Source organism: Myotis daubentonii, chromosome 1 (genome assembly GCF_963259705.1).
Source record: "Myotis daubentonii chromosome 1, mMyoDau2.1, whole genome shotgun sequence".
NCBI classification, from domain to species: Eukaryota; Metazoa; Chordata; class Mammalia; order Chiroptera; family Vespertilionidae; genus Myotis; species Myotis daubentonii.
In genome coordinates this window covers 91696457-91711485 of record NC_081840.1, presented here as the reverse complement: position 1 = coordinate 91711485, position 15029 = coordinate 91696457, and the positions used below count along the sequence as shown (strand labels likewise).

General features: G+C 48.1%; 1 protein-coding gene across 6 annotated transcripts in view; it reads right to left on the bottom strand.

The window, feature by feature from the left end:
• Positions 1 to 14490, bottom strand: part of MIPOL1 (mirror-image polydactyly 1) — a 342087-nt gene extending 327597 nt beyond the window's left edge. For 2 of the 6 annotated variants that reach the window (XM_059710871.1, XM_059710904.1), the window contains exon 1: positions 14351 to 14469. The gene's annotated coding sequence lies outside the window, so the exon portion shown is untranslated. Of the gene's footprint in view, positions 1 to 14185; positions 14320 to 14350 lie in introns of those variants that run through there. The other 4 variants (XM_059710876.1, XM_059710910.1, XM_059710883.1 and 1 more) reach the window with 4 other exon arrangements.
• Between the last annotated feature and the right edge of the window lie 539 nt (positions 14491 to 15029).

Below are 15029 nucleotides of genomic sequence, written 5' to 3'. Positions count from 1 at the left end.
CACTTTTATCATTGTACCTTAACATAAAATTACATGATCTCATACTACCTAAGATCAAAACATTATTTAAAATAAATGAATACATAAATAAAATACACACCATCAGAGAGGGAAAACTTTTTCTCAATCCTCTTAAAATCCCTGCTGGACCTGAATATTAAACTGACAACGAAGATTAACTGGAGAAAAGCATAAACCTTTATTTAATGTAAGTTTTCTGTGACAAAGCAGCCTTCACAAGGAAATAAAGACCCAAGAAATGCTTACTAGTAAGCCTGAGCCTTTTTATACTAGGTCTGATGAAAAACGGAAAGTCCTGGAAAACGTGATAGGACACAGGATATAGGAGCCAAGAATAGTACACTGGGGGAAACACAGCAAGGCCTGTTTCTTTGAGTTCCTCTAAGGATCCTTACCCCTCTGTCTTTGGAGGTGAGGATGCTCCTTCCCTCTGGGTACATGGAGGGCACCTCTCATGTGAGGGTCATGTATGAAGTGCTTCAGGGAGAAGAGGGAGGCTAGAGAGCCCTCCTTGCACCTGCCATTTCTTAAATTTCTTCAGCCTAAAACATTCTATCACTTTGTGTACATGTTCTGAATGCTATCAACAAAAAATGAAAAAAATCCTACAAATTACCCTTTCTTCATTATGCATTATTTAGTATAATAGAGCACAATGAAAAAAAGCATACAAGTACTAATCAAAAGAAAGTAGTTATATTAATATCAAATAAAACAAGAAGTATTACCAAGACTAAAGAATAAAGAAGTACATTAAAGTGTTTAATTCACTAACAACACATAAACAGTCCCAATATATAAGTACTTAACAAGAGTCTCAAAATCATACATGAGTTATGATGAAAAATCATCAGACAAATCCCTAATTATAGTTGGAAACTTCACCACATCTCTCTCAGCAATCAGGAGAATAAGTATCCAGAAAAATTAATAAACATATAGAAGACTCAGTATATCAATCAATTTGACCTGACATTTATAGAAAACCTAACATGGCAGAATACATAATTTTTTCAAGTGAACATGGCACATTTACCAGAAATGACTATTCTGGTCCGTAAAACAAACCTTAACATATTTATACAGACTGAAATTTTACAAATTATGTTCTCTGACTACAACAGAAACAAACTATAAATTAGTAACAGAAAGGTATCTCGAAAATCCCCAAACACTTCTAAATAACCTATGGTCAGCCCTGGGAGGTGTGGCTCTGTTGGTTGGGTGTCGTCTTATGTACCCAAAGGTTACCAGTTGGATTCCTAGACAGGGCATATGCCCGGGTATCAGGTTCAATCCCCAGCATGCAGGAGGCAGCTGATTATTGGCTCACTCTCACATTGATGCTTCTCTTTCTCCCTCTCCCTTCCTCTCTATCTAACATAATAATTTTAAAAAAAGAAAAGGATTATTATCCAAAGCTTTGAAATAACTGCAACACGCTTCTGCCAGATGATCACGCTGGTCAAGAAGGCAGATGCTGGCATACTCATTTAGTTATTTTATTTAGGGAGCCTATTTTCATTTTCTTCCTGGAAACGTTCAGATTTTTTTTCTTCATTCTTGGTGTTAATTTTACAAAAATGTATAAGTACCTTTCTGCTTTGTTTTGTATTGTTTTATTTTAATACTGAGCACTCTAAAACAGAAACAGAATGCTATGCATCTGGTGTTTAATGATGGTTGTTTTGGTTGGGGTTATAGAACTTGGGGTAATGTTTTGCTGTCACTTTTTTATTTATTTACTAGAGGCCTGGTGCACAAAATTTGTGCACGGGGGGCGGGGGTCCCCTCAGGCCAGCCTACACGCTCTCCAATCCGGGAACCCTCAGGGGATGTCCGACTGCCGGTCATCCCTCTCACAATTGGACATCCCTCTCACAATCCAGGATCACTGGCTCCTAACTGCTCACCTGCCTGCCTGCCTGATCACCCCTAACTGGCACCCCTGCCAGCCTGATCACCCCTAACCGCCTCTGCCTGCTGATCTGATCGCCCCTAACTATCCCCCTGCCAGCCTGGTCACCCCCAACAGCCCCCCTCTGCTGACCTGGTCTCCCCTAACTGCTCCCCCCCGCCAGCCTGGTTGCCCCCAACCGCCCCCCCTGCTGGCCTAGTTGCCCCCAACTTCTCCCCCCCGCACCAGCCTGGTTGCCCCAACTGTCCCCCTGCCAGCATGGTCGCCCCTCACTGCCCCCCTCTGCCAGCATGGTTGCCCCTAACTGCCACCCCCCCTGCCAACCTGGTTGCCGCCAACTGCACCCCCTGCCGGCATGGTCACAGCTCACTGCCCCCCCCCGCCAGCCTGGTCACCCCACGCAGCCTGCAGCTCAGTCTTTTGGTCGTCCCTCACTAACCACCCCAACACACCGTCCTGGTCGCCCCACACAGCCTGCTTGTTCAGTCGTTTAGTCGTCCCTCACTAACCGCCCTGCTGGCCTGGTCGCCCCATGCAGCCTGTTCAGTTGTCTGTTCGGTTGTTTTGGATGTGACTGCCCCTGGCTCTTTATAAATATAGTAGAGGCCTGGTGCATGAAAATTCGTGCACTGGGGGGGGGGGGGGGGGTCCCTCAGCCCGACCTCTCCCCTCTCACAGTCCAGGAGCCCTCAGGCAATGTCCTACTGACGACTTAGGACACAGTCTAAACCACAGTCTGGCCTCCCTCTGTGGAAGGAGACTGGCCAATCAGAGGAAGGCACCACCCCCATCACCCCCTCGCTGCTGCTGCCTCTAGCCTCCCTCTGAGGGAGGCAACCGAGACAATCAGGGAAAGGCGACGCCCACATCACACTGCTGCTGCTGCCACTGCTAGCCACTGCCTGAGCCTTGTCCCTTGCAGCCACAGCAGCTGTCAGAGCCTCGGCCTGGCCCTCACAGCAGCAACCGCCATCCGTGGCTTGCCTGAGCCTCGGCCCAGCCCTCAGAGCCAAGGCTCAGGCAGCCACTGTGGCTTTGTACAGAAGGACATCCGAAGATGTCTGGGCTAATTAGCATATTACCCTTTTATTAGTATAGACTAGAGGCCTGGTGCACAAAAATTTGTGCACTCTGGGGTGAGGGGGGGTCCCTCAGCCCGGTCTGTGCCCTCTCGCAGTCTGGGACCACTCAGGAGATAATGACCTGCTGGCTTAGGCCTGCTCCCGGGTGGCAGAGGGCAGGCCTAATCCCTAGGTGCAGCCCCTGGTCGGGGACAGAGCAGGGCCGATTGGGGAGTTGGGGCACCGCCCCCTGTCATGCACAGAGCAGGGCGGATTGGGAGGTTGCGATGCCACACTCAGTCACGCTCAGGGTAAGGCCAATTGGGGGGTTGGGGCACCACCCCGTCACACTCAAGGCAGGGTCAATGGGGAGGTTGCGGCGCCACCCCCTGTCACGTACAGAGTAGGGCCGATAGGGGAGTTATGGCCCCGCCCCCTGTCACACACAGAGCAGGGCGGATCAGGGGGTTGGGGCGCTGCCCCCTGTCACGCACAGAGCAGGGTCAATCAGGTGGTTTGGTAATTCACCCCTGTCATGCACAGAACAGGGTCGATCAGGGGGTTGGGGAGCTCCCACCTGTCACGCACAGAGCAGGGCCCTTCAGGTGGTTGGGGAGCTCCCCCATGTCACGCACAGAGCAGGGCCCATCAGGGGGTTGGGGAGCTCCACCCTGTCACGCACAGAGCAAGGCCGATAGGGGAGTTGGGGCACCGCCCCCACCACACACAGAGCAGGGCGGATCACGGGGTTGGGGCACCTCCCTCTATCACCCACAGAGCAGGGCCGATCAGAGGGTTGGGGCACTGCCACTGTCACACTCAGGGCAGGGCCGATCAGAGGGTTGGGGCACTGCCACTGTCACACTCAGGGCAGGGCCGATGGGGAGGTTATGGCTCTACCCCGTCACACACAGAGCAGGGCCCGTGGGGAGGGAGGGGCCACACCCTGTCACACAAAGAGCCACAGGGCGATCAGGGGATTGGGGAGCTCCCCCCTATCAGGCACAGAGCAGGGACAATCAGGGGGTTGGGGCACCTTCCCTTGTCAGGAACAGAGCAGGGCAGATAGGGAGGTTGTGGCCCTGCAAACTGTCACACACATTGCTGCAGGGAGATCAGGGAGTTTGGGCGCTGCCCCCTGTCACGCTGATCCCAGTGCTGGGAGGCATATTACCCTTTTACTATTTAGGATAGAGGCCTGGTGCACAGGTGGGGGAAGGCTGGTTTGCCCTGAAGGGTGTCCTGGATCAGGGTGGGGGTCCCCACTGGGGTGCCTGGCCAGCCTGGGTGAGGGGATGATGGCTGTTTGCAGCTGGTCACACACCCTTCAGGGTGGGGGTCCCCACTGGGGTGCCTGGCCAGTCTGGGTGAGGGGCTGAGGGCTGTTTTCAGGCTGGGAGAGAAGCTCCCAACTGCTCCTTTTTTTCTTTTTTGTTTTTTTGTTTTTATTCTGGGCCAGCTATAGCTCTGAGACTCCAGCTCTTAGGCATCCGTTGCTGAAAGCAGGTATCTGGTTTGTTTAGGTTCTATAATTGAAACTCTGTATCAATTCCAGCTCTGAGATCCTGGCTTGCTGAAAGCAGGTTTCTGGGGTTTTGTTTAGCTTCTATATTTGTTACAATGTTTCTTAAACTGCAGGGTCAGAGGACGGCAAGGCAGGCGGGGAACGTTGGTTTCCTCTGTCACTGAAGCAAGCAAGCCTCATGTTAGTTTCAAGCTGCCTGGCTGCCAGCCGCCATATTGGTTGGCAGTTAATTTGCATATCTCGCTGATTAGCCAATGGGAAGGGTAGCGGTCATACGCCAATTACCATGTTTCTCTTTTATTAGATAGGACTAGAGGCCCGGTGCACAAAAATTTGTGCACTCTGCGGGGAGGGGGATCCCTCAGCCCGGCCTGTGCCCTCTCGCAGTCTGGGACCCCTCGGGAGATAACAACCTGCTGGCTTAGGCCTGCTCCCGGGTGGCAGAGGGCAGGCCCAATCCCTAGGTGCAGCCCCTGGTCGGGTTCAGAGCAGGGCCGATTGGGGAGTTGGGGCGCCGCCCCCTGTCATGCACAGAACAGGGCAGATCAGGAGGTTGTGATGCCACCCTCAGTCACGCTCAGTGTAGGGCGGATTGGGGGGTTGGGGCACCGCCCCCAGTCACACTCAAGGCAGCGTCAATAGGGAGGTTGCGGCGCCACCCCCTGTCACGCACAGAGCAGGGTCAATCAGGGGGTTGGGGTGGTGCCCACTGTCACTCACAGAGTAGGGCCCAACAGGGGGTTGGGGCGCTGCCCCCAGTCACTCACAGAGCAGGGCCCATCAGGGGGGTTGGGGCTCTGTACCCTGTCACGCACAGAGCAGGGCCCATCAGGGGAGCTGGGGCACCCCCCCCCCCATCACACAGAGCAGGGCAGATCAGGGGGTTGGGGCGCTGCCACTGTCACACTCAGGGCAGGACCGATGGGGAGGTTATGGCTCTAATCCGTCACACACAGAGTGGGGCCCGTGGGGGGTTTGGGGCACCCCCCCACCATCACTCACAGAGCAGGGCCGAACAGGGGGTTGGGGCGCCGCCACTCTCACACTCAGGGCAGGGCCGATGGGGAGGTTATGGCTCTACCCCATCATACACAGAGCAGGGCCCATGGGGGGGAGGGCGGGGGTTGGGGCACCGCACCCTGTCACACACAGAGCAGGGCCGATCAGGGGATGATGCGCCGCACCCTGTCACACACAGAGCCTCAGGGCGATCAGGGGGTTTGGGCGCTGCCCTGTCACGCTGATCCAGGTGCCGGGAAGCCTCACGGCTCCGCTGATCCCGATGCTGGGAGGCATATTACCCTTTGACTATATAGGATAGAGGCCTGGTGCACGGGTGGGGGCCATCTGGTTGCCCTGAAGGGTGTCCTGGATCAGGGTGGGGGTCCCCACTGGGGTGCCTGGCCAGTCTGGGTGAGGAGCTGAGGGCTGCTTTCAGGCTGGCCAGCAATAGAAGCCTCCAACCGCTCCTCTTTTTTTTTTTTTTTTTATTCTGGGCCAGCTTTAGCTCTGAGGTGTGGCTCTAGCTCTTAGGCCTTAGCTGCTGAAAGCAGGTATCTGGTTTGTTTGGGTTCTATAATCGAAACACTGTTTCAACTCCAGCTCTGAGATCCCGGCTGGCTGAAAGCAGGTTTCTGGGGTTCTGTTTAGCTTCTATATTTGTAACAATGTTTCAAACTGCAAGCTCAGATGCCGGCAGCGGCAGGCAGGGAACGTTGGAGTCCTCCGTCACTGAGGCAAGCAAGCCTCATGTTCGCTTCAAGCTGCCTGTCTGTCGGCCGCCATCTTGGCTGGCCGTTAATTTGCATATTGCCCTGATTAGCCAATGGGAAGGGTAGCGGAGGTATGGCTAATTACCACGTTTCTCTTTTATTAGATAGGATTGCCAGAGCGCATCATATGTACCTGCCGGTCGGTTAGTCAGACAGTCACTTAGCCATATACATATATTTGGAGATTATATATATATATATATATATATCTATATATATATATATATATATATATATATATATATATATACAAATTCGTGCAAGAGTAGGCTTTCTTTCCCCCAGCTGCCAGCACCAGCTTCCCTCTGGCACCTGGGACCCCAGGCTTCCCTCTGGCTACCAGCAGGCACCCAGGACTTGGGCTTCCCTCACAGGCCCAAATTTCATGCATCGGGCCTCTAGTCCTATCTAATAAAAGACAAAAAGGGTAATTGACCATACCTTCACTACACTTCCCATTGGCTAATCAGGGTGATATGCAAATTAACCGCCAACCAAGATGGCGGCCGGCAGCCATGCAGCTAAAGCGAGCAGGAGGCTTGCTTGCTCCAGTGATGAAGGAAGCCAAGGTTCCCCGCCTGCCGCGGCCCGGCTCTGAGCTCCGAAAGCAACATCTCCAAAAGCAACAAAGTGTCAATTATAGAAGCTAAACAAACCCCAGATACCTACTTTCAGCAGGCCGAGGCCTCAGAGCTGAAGCCAGCTCTCAGCTCCAGTGACAGCAACGAAGTTTCAATTATAGAAGGTGAATAAATCCCAGAATAAAAAAAGAAAAAAGAAAAAAAGGAAAGGCTGGGAGCTTCAGTCGCCGGCCAGCCTGAAAACAGCCATCAGCCCCTTACCCAGGCTGGCCAGGCACCCCAGTGGGGACCCCCACCCTGAAGGGGGTGTGACCAGCTGCAAATAGCCATCAGCCCCTCACCCAGGCTGGCCAGGCACCCAAGCGGGACCCCCACCCTGATCCAGGACACCCTTCAGGGCAAACCGGCCGGCCCCCACCCGTGCACCAGGCCTCAATCCTATATAGTAAAAGGGTAATATGCAAACTGACCCTAACAGCAGAAAGACTGGGAATGACTAGCCACTAAGACACACCCTGACCACCAGGGGGCAGACGCTTAATGCAGGAGCTGCCCTCTGGTGGTCAGTACGCTCCCACATGGGGGAGCTCTGCTCAGCCACAAGCCAGGCTGATGGCTGCCAGTACAGCAGTGGTGGTGGGAGCCTCTCCTGCCTCCTCAGCAGCACTAAGGATGTCTGATTGCAGCTTAGGTCTGCTCCCCGCTGGCAAGTGGACATCCCCTGAGGGCTGCCGGGCTGCCAGAGGGATGTCTGATTGCCATTTTAGGCCCAATCTTTCGGGGAGCAGGCCTAAGCCAGCAGGTGGTCATCCCCTGAGGTGTCCCAGGCTGCGAGAGGGCAGAGGCCAGGTTGAGGGACCCCCCGCCCCCGAGTGCACAAATTTTTGTGCACCGGGCCTCTAGTATGTAATAAATGGCTAATATGCAAATCTACCAAACAGCAGAATGACCGGTTGCTATTAAAAGCACTGACCACCAGGGGGCAGATGCTCAACATAGGAGCTTCCCCCTGGTGGTCAGTGCACTCCCACAGGGGGAGCGCCGCTCAACCAGAAGCCGGGCTCACAGCTGGCAAGCGCAGAGATGGTGGTGGGAGCCTCTCCTGCATCTGCAGCAGTGCTAAGGATGTCCAACTGACGGCTTAGGCCCACTCCCCTAAGCCATTAGTCAGACATCTCCCGAGGGTTCCTAGACTGCAAGAGGGTGCAGGCCGGGCTGAGGGGCACCCCTGAGTGCATGAATTTTGTGCACCAGGCCTCTAGTTATTAAATAAAAAGAGATAGTTATAAAATAATAAAACATAATCATTATTATGTTAAGGAAACAAAAAAGCAAACAAAACTATATGTTTAGATACATATACACATGAAAGAAAATGCAAAAAGGTCTGAAAACATATATTCCAGGATGCAACAGTCTCTACAACCACCACTAAAAGAATGGTAAATGTGTAATTTCCAAAGAGGGTAAAAATAGAATAATGCAAAATAGGAATGGATTAAATGATTGAAATACTAAATGTTCCAATTGTAAAACAATGATATCCTGCTGATTTTTAAAAATCCAATTCTATGCACACATTAACCAAAAGAAGGCTGACAAAGCTATATCAAAATCAGAAACGAGGTCACAGCTCAGAGAACACTCAGGAAACATGACAACTAAATACAACATGAAACCTGGACTGGGTCCCAGAACAGAAAAAGAACACTAACCAGTGATGTCTGGATAAAGTGTATAATTTAGTGAATAGTATTATAACGATATTAACTTCTTGGTTTTGATCATTGTACTATGATTATGCATTAACATCAGAACTAGGGTGAAGGGTTTATAGGAACTTTCTGTACTATTTTTGCAACATTTTGGTAAGTCTAAAATTATTTCAAAATGAAAAGTTTATTTAAAAAATCAGACCGGACTTTAAAACAAAAAGCATTATTAGAGATAAAAAAAAAGATACTTATAAATGAGGAAAAATGGTTCAATTCATTGGAAGACAGACAAATTATAAAACTGTATGCTTCTAATAATATGACCTCATGATAAATAAATCAAAAAATTAACAGAACTACAAGGGAGAACAGATTCATAATTATACAGTAAATTGTCAATAATTGTCAATCAATTACCCACACATAAATCTGTAAGGGAAGAGATTTTCACAAAGGCCCAACCCTCCTCAAGTCTTTGACAGGTGGGTCTCTAACCAGGTAAACTCGTAACAGGGCAGCTGGCTTCATGGAAGTAAGCAAGCAAGAGTGCCAGCAAAAAAGAAGTTGTAGTCTTTTGTAATCTAATCTCTTAAGTGACACTGACGATTTTTGCCATATTCTTTTAGAAGTGAGCCTCTAGATCCAGTCTACTTTCAGGGGAAAGGATTACAAGAGAATGTGAATACCAGGATTATCTTAGAAGGGTGCCTATCACAGGTAGTATAATGGAAAAAGCAACCGGGATACATTTAGGAGAACCGGATTTTAGTAAGGATGTGACTAAATACATCAGCTCAAGGCAGCGGTTCTCAACCTGTGGGTCGTGACCCCTTTGGGGGTCGAATGACCCTTTCACAGGGGTCGCCTAAGACCATCAGAAAACACATATATAATTACATATTGGTTTTGTGGTTAATCACTATGCTTTAATTATGTTCAATTTGTAACAATGAAATTGGAGGTCAACACAACATGAGGAACTGTATTAAAGGGTCGCAGCATTAGGAATGTTGAGAACCACTGTCTCAAGGCATCAGTGTTTTTTTCTGAAAAAAAAAAAACAAAACTGAGGGTAGCCAAAATGACCTCCACAGTCATTTAAATTCTAAATTCTAAATTCTGTGCTTCCCTATTGTGTCTTTAGGAAAGGATTATTATTATTAGAGATAGTTGGTCAAAATGCCTCATTTTACAAAAGAAAGCCAGTTCCAGGAAAGGTTAACAAAGAGAGATAGTAACCCATACTTATTCTGCTCTTATGCCTCATGCTCATTCACTATAGTCCACTACTTTTGCAATGAATGCCCTAAAACAGCACTATCCTCTCCTTAAGTCTTAAAATCCATTAATTTCAAAAGAGGATAATACTGTACAGTACTAACAAGAGCAACAAGAATTGATTAATGTTGTTCGTTATCTCTTTTTCTCTCATCAACCCTAAAGCTATCTCTGTAGGTTGCATGTGAGAAGAAAATTAGTTATCCTCTGCCCATCCCAGTCACAGGGATCTGGACATTTTAGTAATAACATTATTTGATGGAAATAAAGCATAAAAGCAACAGATAAAAGATAATAATAGAGAAAGACTTCAAACAAAGTAAACCTATATGAAGTATCTAAAAATAGAAACTTCAACCAGGAAAGGCAAATTTTGTTCCCCATTGTGATGCAGGCAATGTTCAGGGAGTAGGTACTCTAGGAAGCTTGACAGCGACTGGACTGACAAATATATCCTTATTCATACAGATGCTTCAATCCGGGTCTAGTACCACTCAACATTTATACTACATAAATACCCTCTTTGCTCCTATATGAGGTCAGGAGCCAAGAGGGCAGGGGAAATTCACTTGTTAGAAAATCCCCTCTGCAGCACATACCCCTTACCAGCCATAACAATTTGCTGGGGGTTTGTGTGTGTGTGTGTGTGTGTGTGTGTTGTGTGTGTTGTGTGTGTGTGTGTGTGTGTGTGTGTGTCCTTTTTTAATATACCAGCATTTCTTTATTGATTTCAGAGAGAAAGGAAGAGGGAGAGAGAGAGAGAAATATCAATGAGAGAGAATCATTGATTGGCTGCCTCCTCATGCCCCCTACAGTGGATCGAGCCCACAACACAGGCATGTGCCCTTGGCCCGAATCGAACCTGGGACCAACTCTTCAGTCCGCAGGCTGGCGTTCTATCCAAACTGGCTAGGGCCATAATAATTTGTAATAACTCCAACTCTGGCTCAAGAAGTGCAGTGAAAACAAAGCATAAAAGTACAATTGTTTTGTGTGGCAATCATAAAGCAGAGGTATTTACACTAGTCAAATTATATATATATATAAATGCATAATTGTGTCCAGAATTTCTATTTAAGAAAGGCTTAAGGATAACAGTGGGTTGTTGGTGGTAGCCAATGCCTAGTGGTTTATCTTAAATCTGTGTTTGTATAACAATCAAGTAAGACGGGAAAAATTCAATTACCCATATAAAAGAAAAATTATATTGATGGAGATTACCTGCAAGCTTCTCATTAGTTTTAGCATATCTATACTAATAAAAGGGTAATATGCTAATTAAACCGAGAGACCTTCCGGACAAAGCCATGGTGGCAGGGCCAAGGCAGAGGTAGTTAAGGGCAATCAGGCCAGGAGGGGAGGGCAGTTGGAGGTGATCAGGCTGGCGGGGGGGGGCGAAGGGTGGGGAACAGTTGGGGCAAGCAGGCCGGCGGGGAGGGCAGTTGTTGGTGAGCAGGCCGGCAGTGGGGGGCAGTTGGGGGGATCAGGCTGGTAGGGGGGGCAGTTGGGGGTGAGAAGGCCAGCAAGGGGGGGGGGCAATTGGGGGCGATCAGGTCGGCAGGGGGGCAGTTGGGGGCAAGCAGGCCAGCAGGCAGAATGGTTAGGGGCAATCAGGCAGGCAGGTGAGCAGTTAGGAGTCAGCAGTCCCGGATTGCGAGAGGGATGTCCCAGATTGGAGAGGGTGCAGGCCAGGCTGAGGGACACCCCCTAGGCCCGTGCACGAATTTCATGCACCGGCCACTAGTATCTAAATATACACCTAAATTCACTTCTACAAACCACCTAAAGAAAAAGAAAGTGTTGGCTTAAAATGTTAACATAGGCTGAAACAGTAATCAAAGAAAGTGATACTTTTGAAAGTTTTTTGATACTTTTGGTACAGAGTGAAAGGCAGGGAGCCCAAAGAGCGAGCAGATGACCTGGACAGCCCAATGGGGCACTTCAGGAAGACAGACCTTCATTCTGGGCAGGGGTGCCACGACTGAGTTTCATGGCCCAAACCACTGACTATTATTCCCCGTATTATAAATATACTCAATCAGTAGATATACTTTTCAATCAAGCTATCCCAAGATGGAACAGCTCAAAAGACAATATCCACCTCAAAGTATTGTAAATAGTATTTTATGGTTTTTAGAACTTTTTCTGCAGAACTGTCTGGATAGTTACCCTTTCCCTAGCCTTTTATGCAATATCAAAGAAGGCTTATGTCTCCTTTCTTTTCTCACTTCTTACCTCTCTTTTGTTCCTCAGTTTTAAAGGGATGGGAGAAAGGAAAGGAGCAATAAGAACAATTTAAAGAAGTCTCAAACAGATCTCTAATTAGTCTTGAGGTAAAACTGGTAAAAAGCAAAGAAAGGATGTGTAGGGATTTAAAATTTAACCCTAAAATACTACCGTACATATTACTTAATACTATTTATGTATTTATACTTTTTCAATATACTCTATCTCAGTTAATGATTTCACCACCACCAATGAAAAGATTAAAGAATCATTTCTGAACATTTTTCCACATAGCAAGGGTTAGAAAACTGTAAAACAAGAAAGAAGGGAGGGAGATAAGCAGGCAAGCAAACAGGCAGGCAAAAAAGAAAGGAAAGAAGGAAGGAAAGCCTAAAATACGGGCAGCCCTAGGATCACCAAGTACTGCTTTAACTGAAACGCTACAAAACCAGGACTGCCTATATTTACTTTCTGGCTCTTTACATAAAATGTGATAACCTCTTCAACAAAGGATAGCCAAATGGCCAATAAACATATGAAAAGGTGTTAAGTATTATTAGTCATTAGGGAAATCAGGGGAAAACCCCAAAGTGATATCACTATATATTATATACCTACCAAAGAGGCTAAAATAAGCAAGATAATACTAACTGTTGTAAGCTTTTGGAGGAGCCAGAATTCTCAAGCATTGCTAAAAAGTAGTGTTACTTAACACAATTAATTTGAAAAACTTTTTGGAAGTTATACCAAAAATACATACCTGCATATCCTATAATACAGCAATTCAACCAGTGTGTTAATCTCCAAAATTCATTATATGTTGGATATGGATATATCCAACAGAAATGTATACATATGTTCACCAAAATACTTATAAAAATGTCCATAGCAGTCCTATTGGTAATAGCCAAAAACTGGGTAGAATACCATACAGCATAAGAAAAAACAAACTACTGCCACATAACTGTATAAAGTCTCACAAATACAATATGGGCAAAGTGAGACACAAAGGACTACATACTGTATGATTCCATTTACATAAAGTAAATAATAGATAAATTCATAGATGATGTTAAAAATCAAGATAATGGTTATCTTTGGAAAGGGGCACAAAGTGGGCCTTCCAGGAGGCAAATGATGCTTTTCCTTGATCTAGGTACTGGATATACTTTGTGAAAATTCAGGGAGCTGTACACTTATGATTCATGCACTTTTCTGGAGGTCAATTGCCCTTTAAAAATTAACACACAAAAAAAATTGCATGAACTCTGTCTTTGAAGGACAATTATGCACATCTCCCATTCACTTCTCTGACTTGTCATCATCATCGCTCACCAATGTGATACCTTTAATTCCTGTTACCTAATACAGAAGTCAGCTTTGTTTTCATCAATATTCTTGGTAGACTGTTGCATAGATTTCCCAAAGGAATATGTAGCTTAGTTTCACACTAGATCCCAAGGAGAAACTTTGACAAGCCAACACCTCGTGATGGTATATTAAAATTATCTGAGGAAGAAAGGGAAACCTCCTTTAAAAGTAATTTTGTTTGGCCCTATTGTTTTGGTTTACCTTTGCCTACTAATTATGGTGATTTCATTTCCACAAAATGTTCAAATGAGCTTTTCAAAAAAAGTCGGTTCTTGTGGAAAGTTTTTCTTTCTACTATCCTGTCTATTAATGCTGTTATCTTCTGTTTATCCAGTTCCTTCCATCCATGCAGCTTAAAGTACTTTACAAATTCTGTTGCGTGATGTCATCTTCCAGTTAGAGAAATTTGGGCCAAGAAACATTGTATCAAAAAATATGCAAACAGTACTTTTCTAAGGCATGGCTCAGTGTACCTAAAGAAGCACCGCATTCTTTGCCGAAAGTTACAAGAGTTAGAAATGAAATACAAAGATGACGTGACTCTCAAGGGCACAGGGTCTATCATAGGTTGAACCAGGACTATACCCTCTAGCTCGCTGCCACTTAAGGGAAAACAAACAAAACACCCTTGAATAAAATGCTAACTCTAACGGGAAGTCAGCGAAGATGCCTAGATCAGACCCAGAAAGACGACGTGTGGACCCCCACGAGACTGACCTTCCAGGGAGCCCCTGCCCTCCGGCCGCACGGGGCCAACGTTCCCGGGCGCAGGTCCCGCGCCGCCCCTTCACCTTCTCGGAGGAGGCTGCGGCGGCACCGCCAGCGCGGTTCTCAGCCCCCCCTTCCGCTCCGAGCGCCCGACCTCCCAGCAAACCCGTTTACCTGAGATAAGCCCGTGCCCGCCCCCAGCCGACGCGGGGCGCTCGCCCAGAGTTTCTCGGCCGGACACACAGCCGCCCGCCGGCCAATCGCGGCTCGCTGGCCCGGCTCTCCCGCGCGAGGAGGTGCGCGCACCCGCAAACCATCGGGCGGGGCGCAGCGCAGGGAGCGGGCGCACTGCGCGCGGGGGCCCTCGGGGAAGCCAGCAGCAGGCGCTCCCCGTAGGGCTCACGGCGCGCACCGGGCATGCGCGTGCCGGCGCCGGGGCGCGGGGCGGGGTCTCCCGGGGCAGGGAGCGAGCTGGGGAAGGCCTCCGGGGAGTTTGGAGACGAAGGGGGCGGTGCTAGTAGTCTTCCAGGGCCGCTCCCCCGGGGCTGCGATTGTCGGGGCCCGGTCGACAGGCGCGCTCTGCGAAAGCAAAATATGGGACATGTTGTCTGCACAAAACCCCGTCGGGTTAGAGGAGGAAAACCGCGTGGTTAACACGAGCTAAAGCGGACCAAAAGTTTCCACCAAAAGTTAGTGTAACCTTTTTGACTTAAGTACTAGAAAGAGCTCTGGATGCTAACGTTCATTAAGACAAAATGTTGAACCTTCCAGAATTAACAACAACAAAAGTGAAGACTTAAATTCGTGTACCTCTGTGATGAAACAAGGAACGGCTGGCATAGTTAATTAGCTG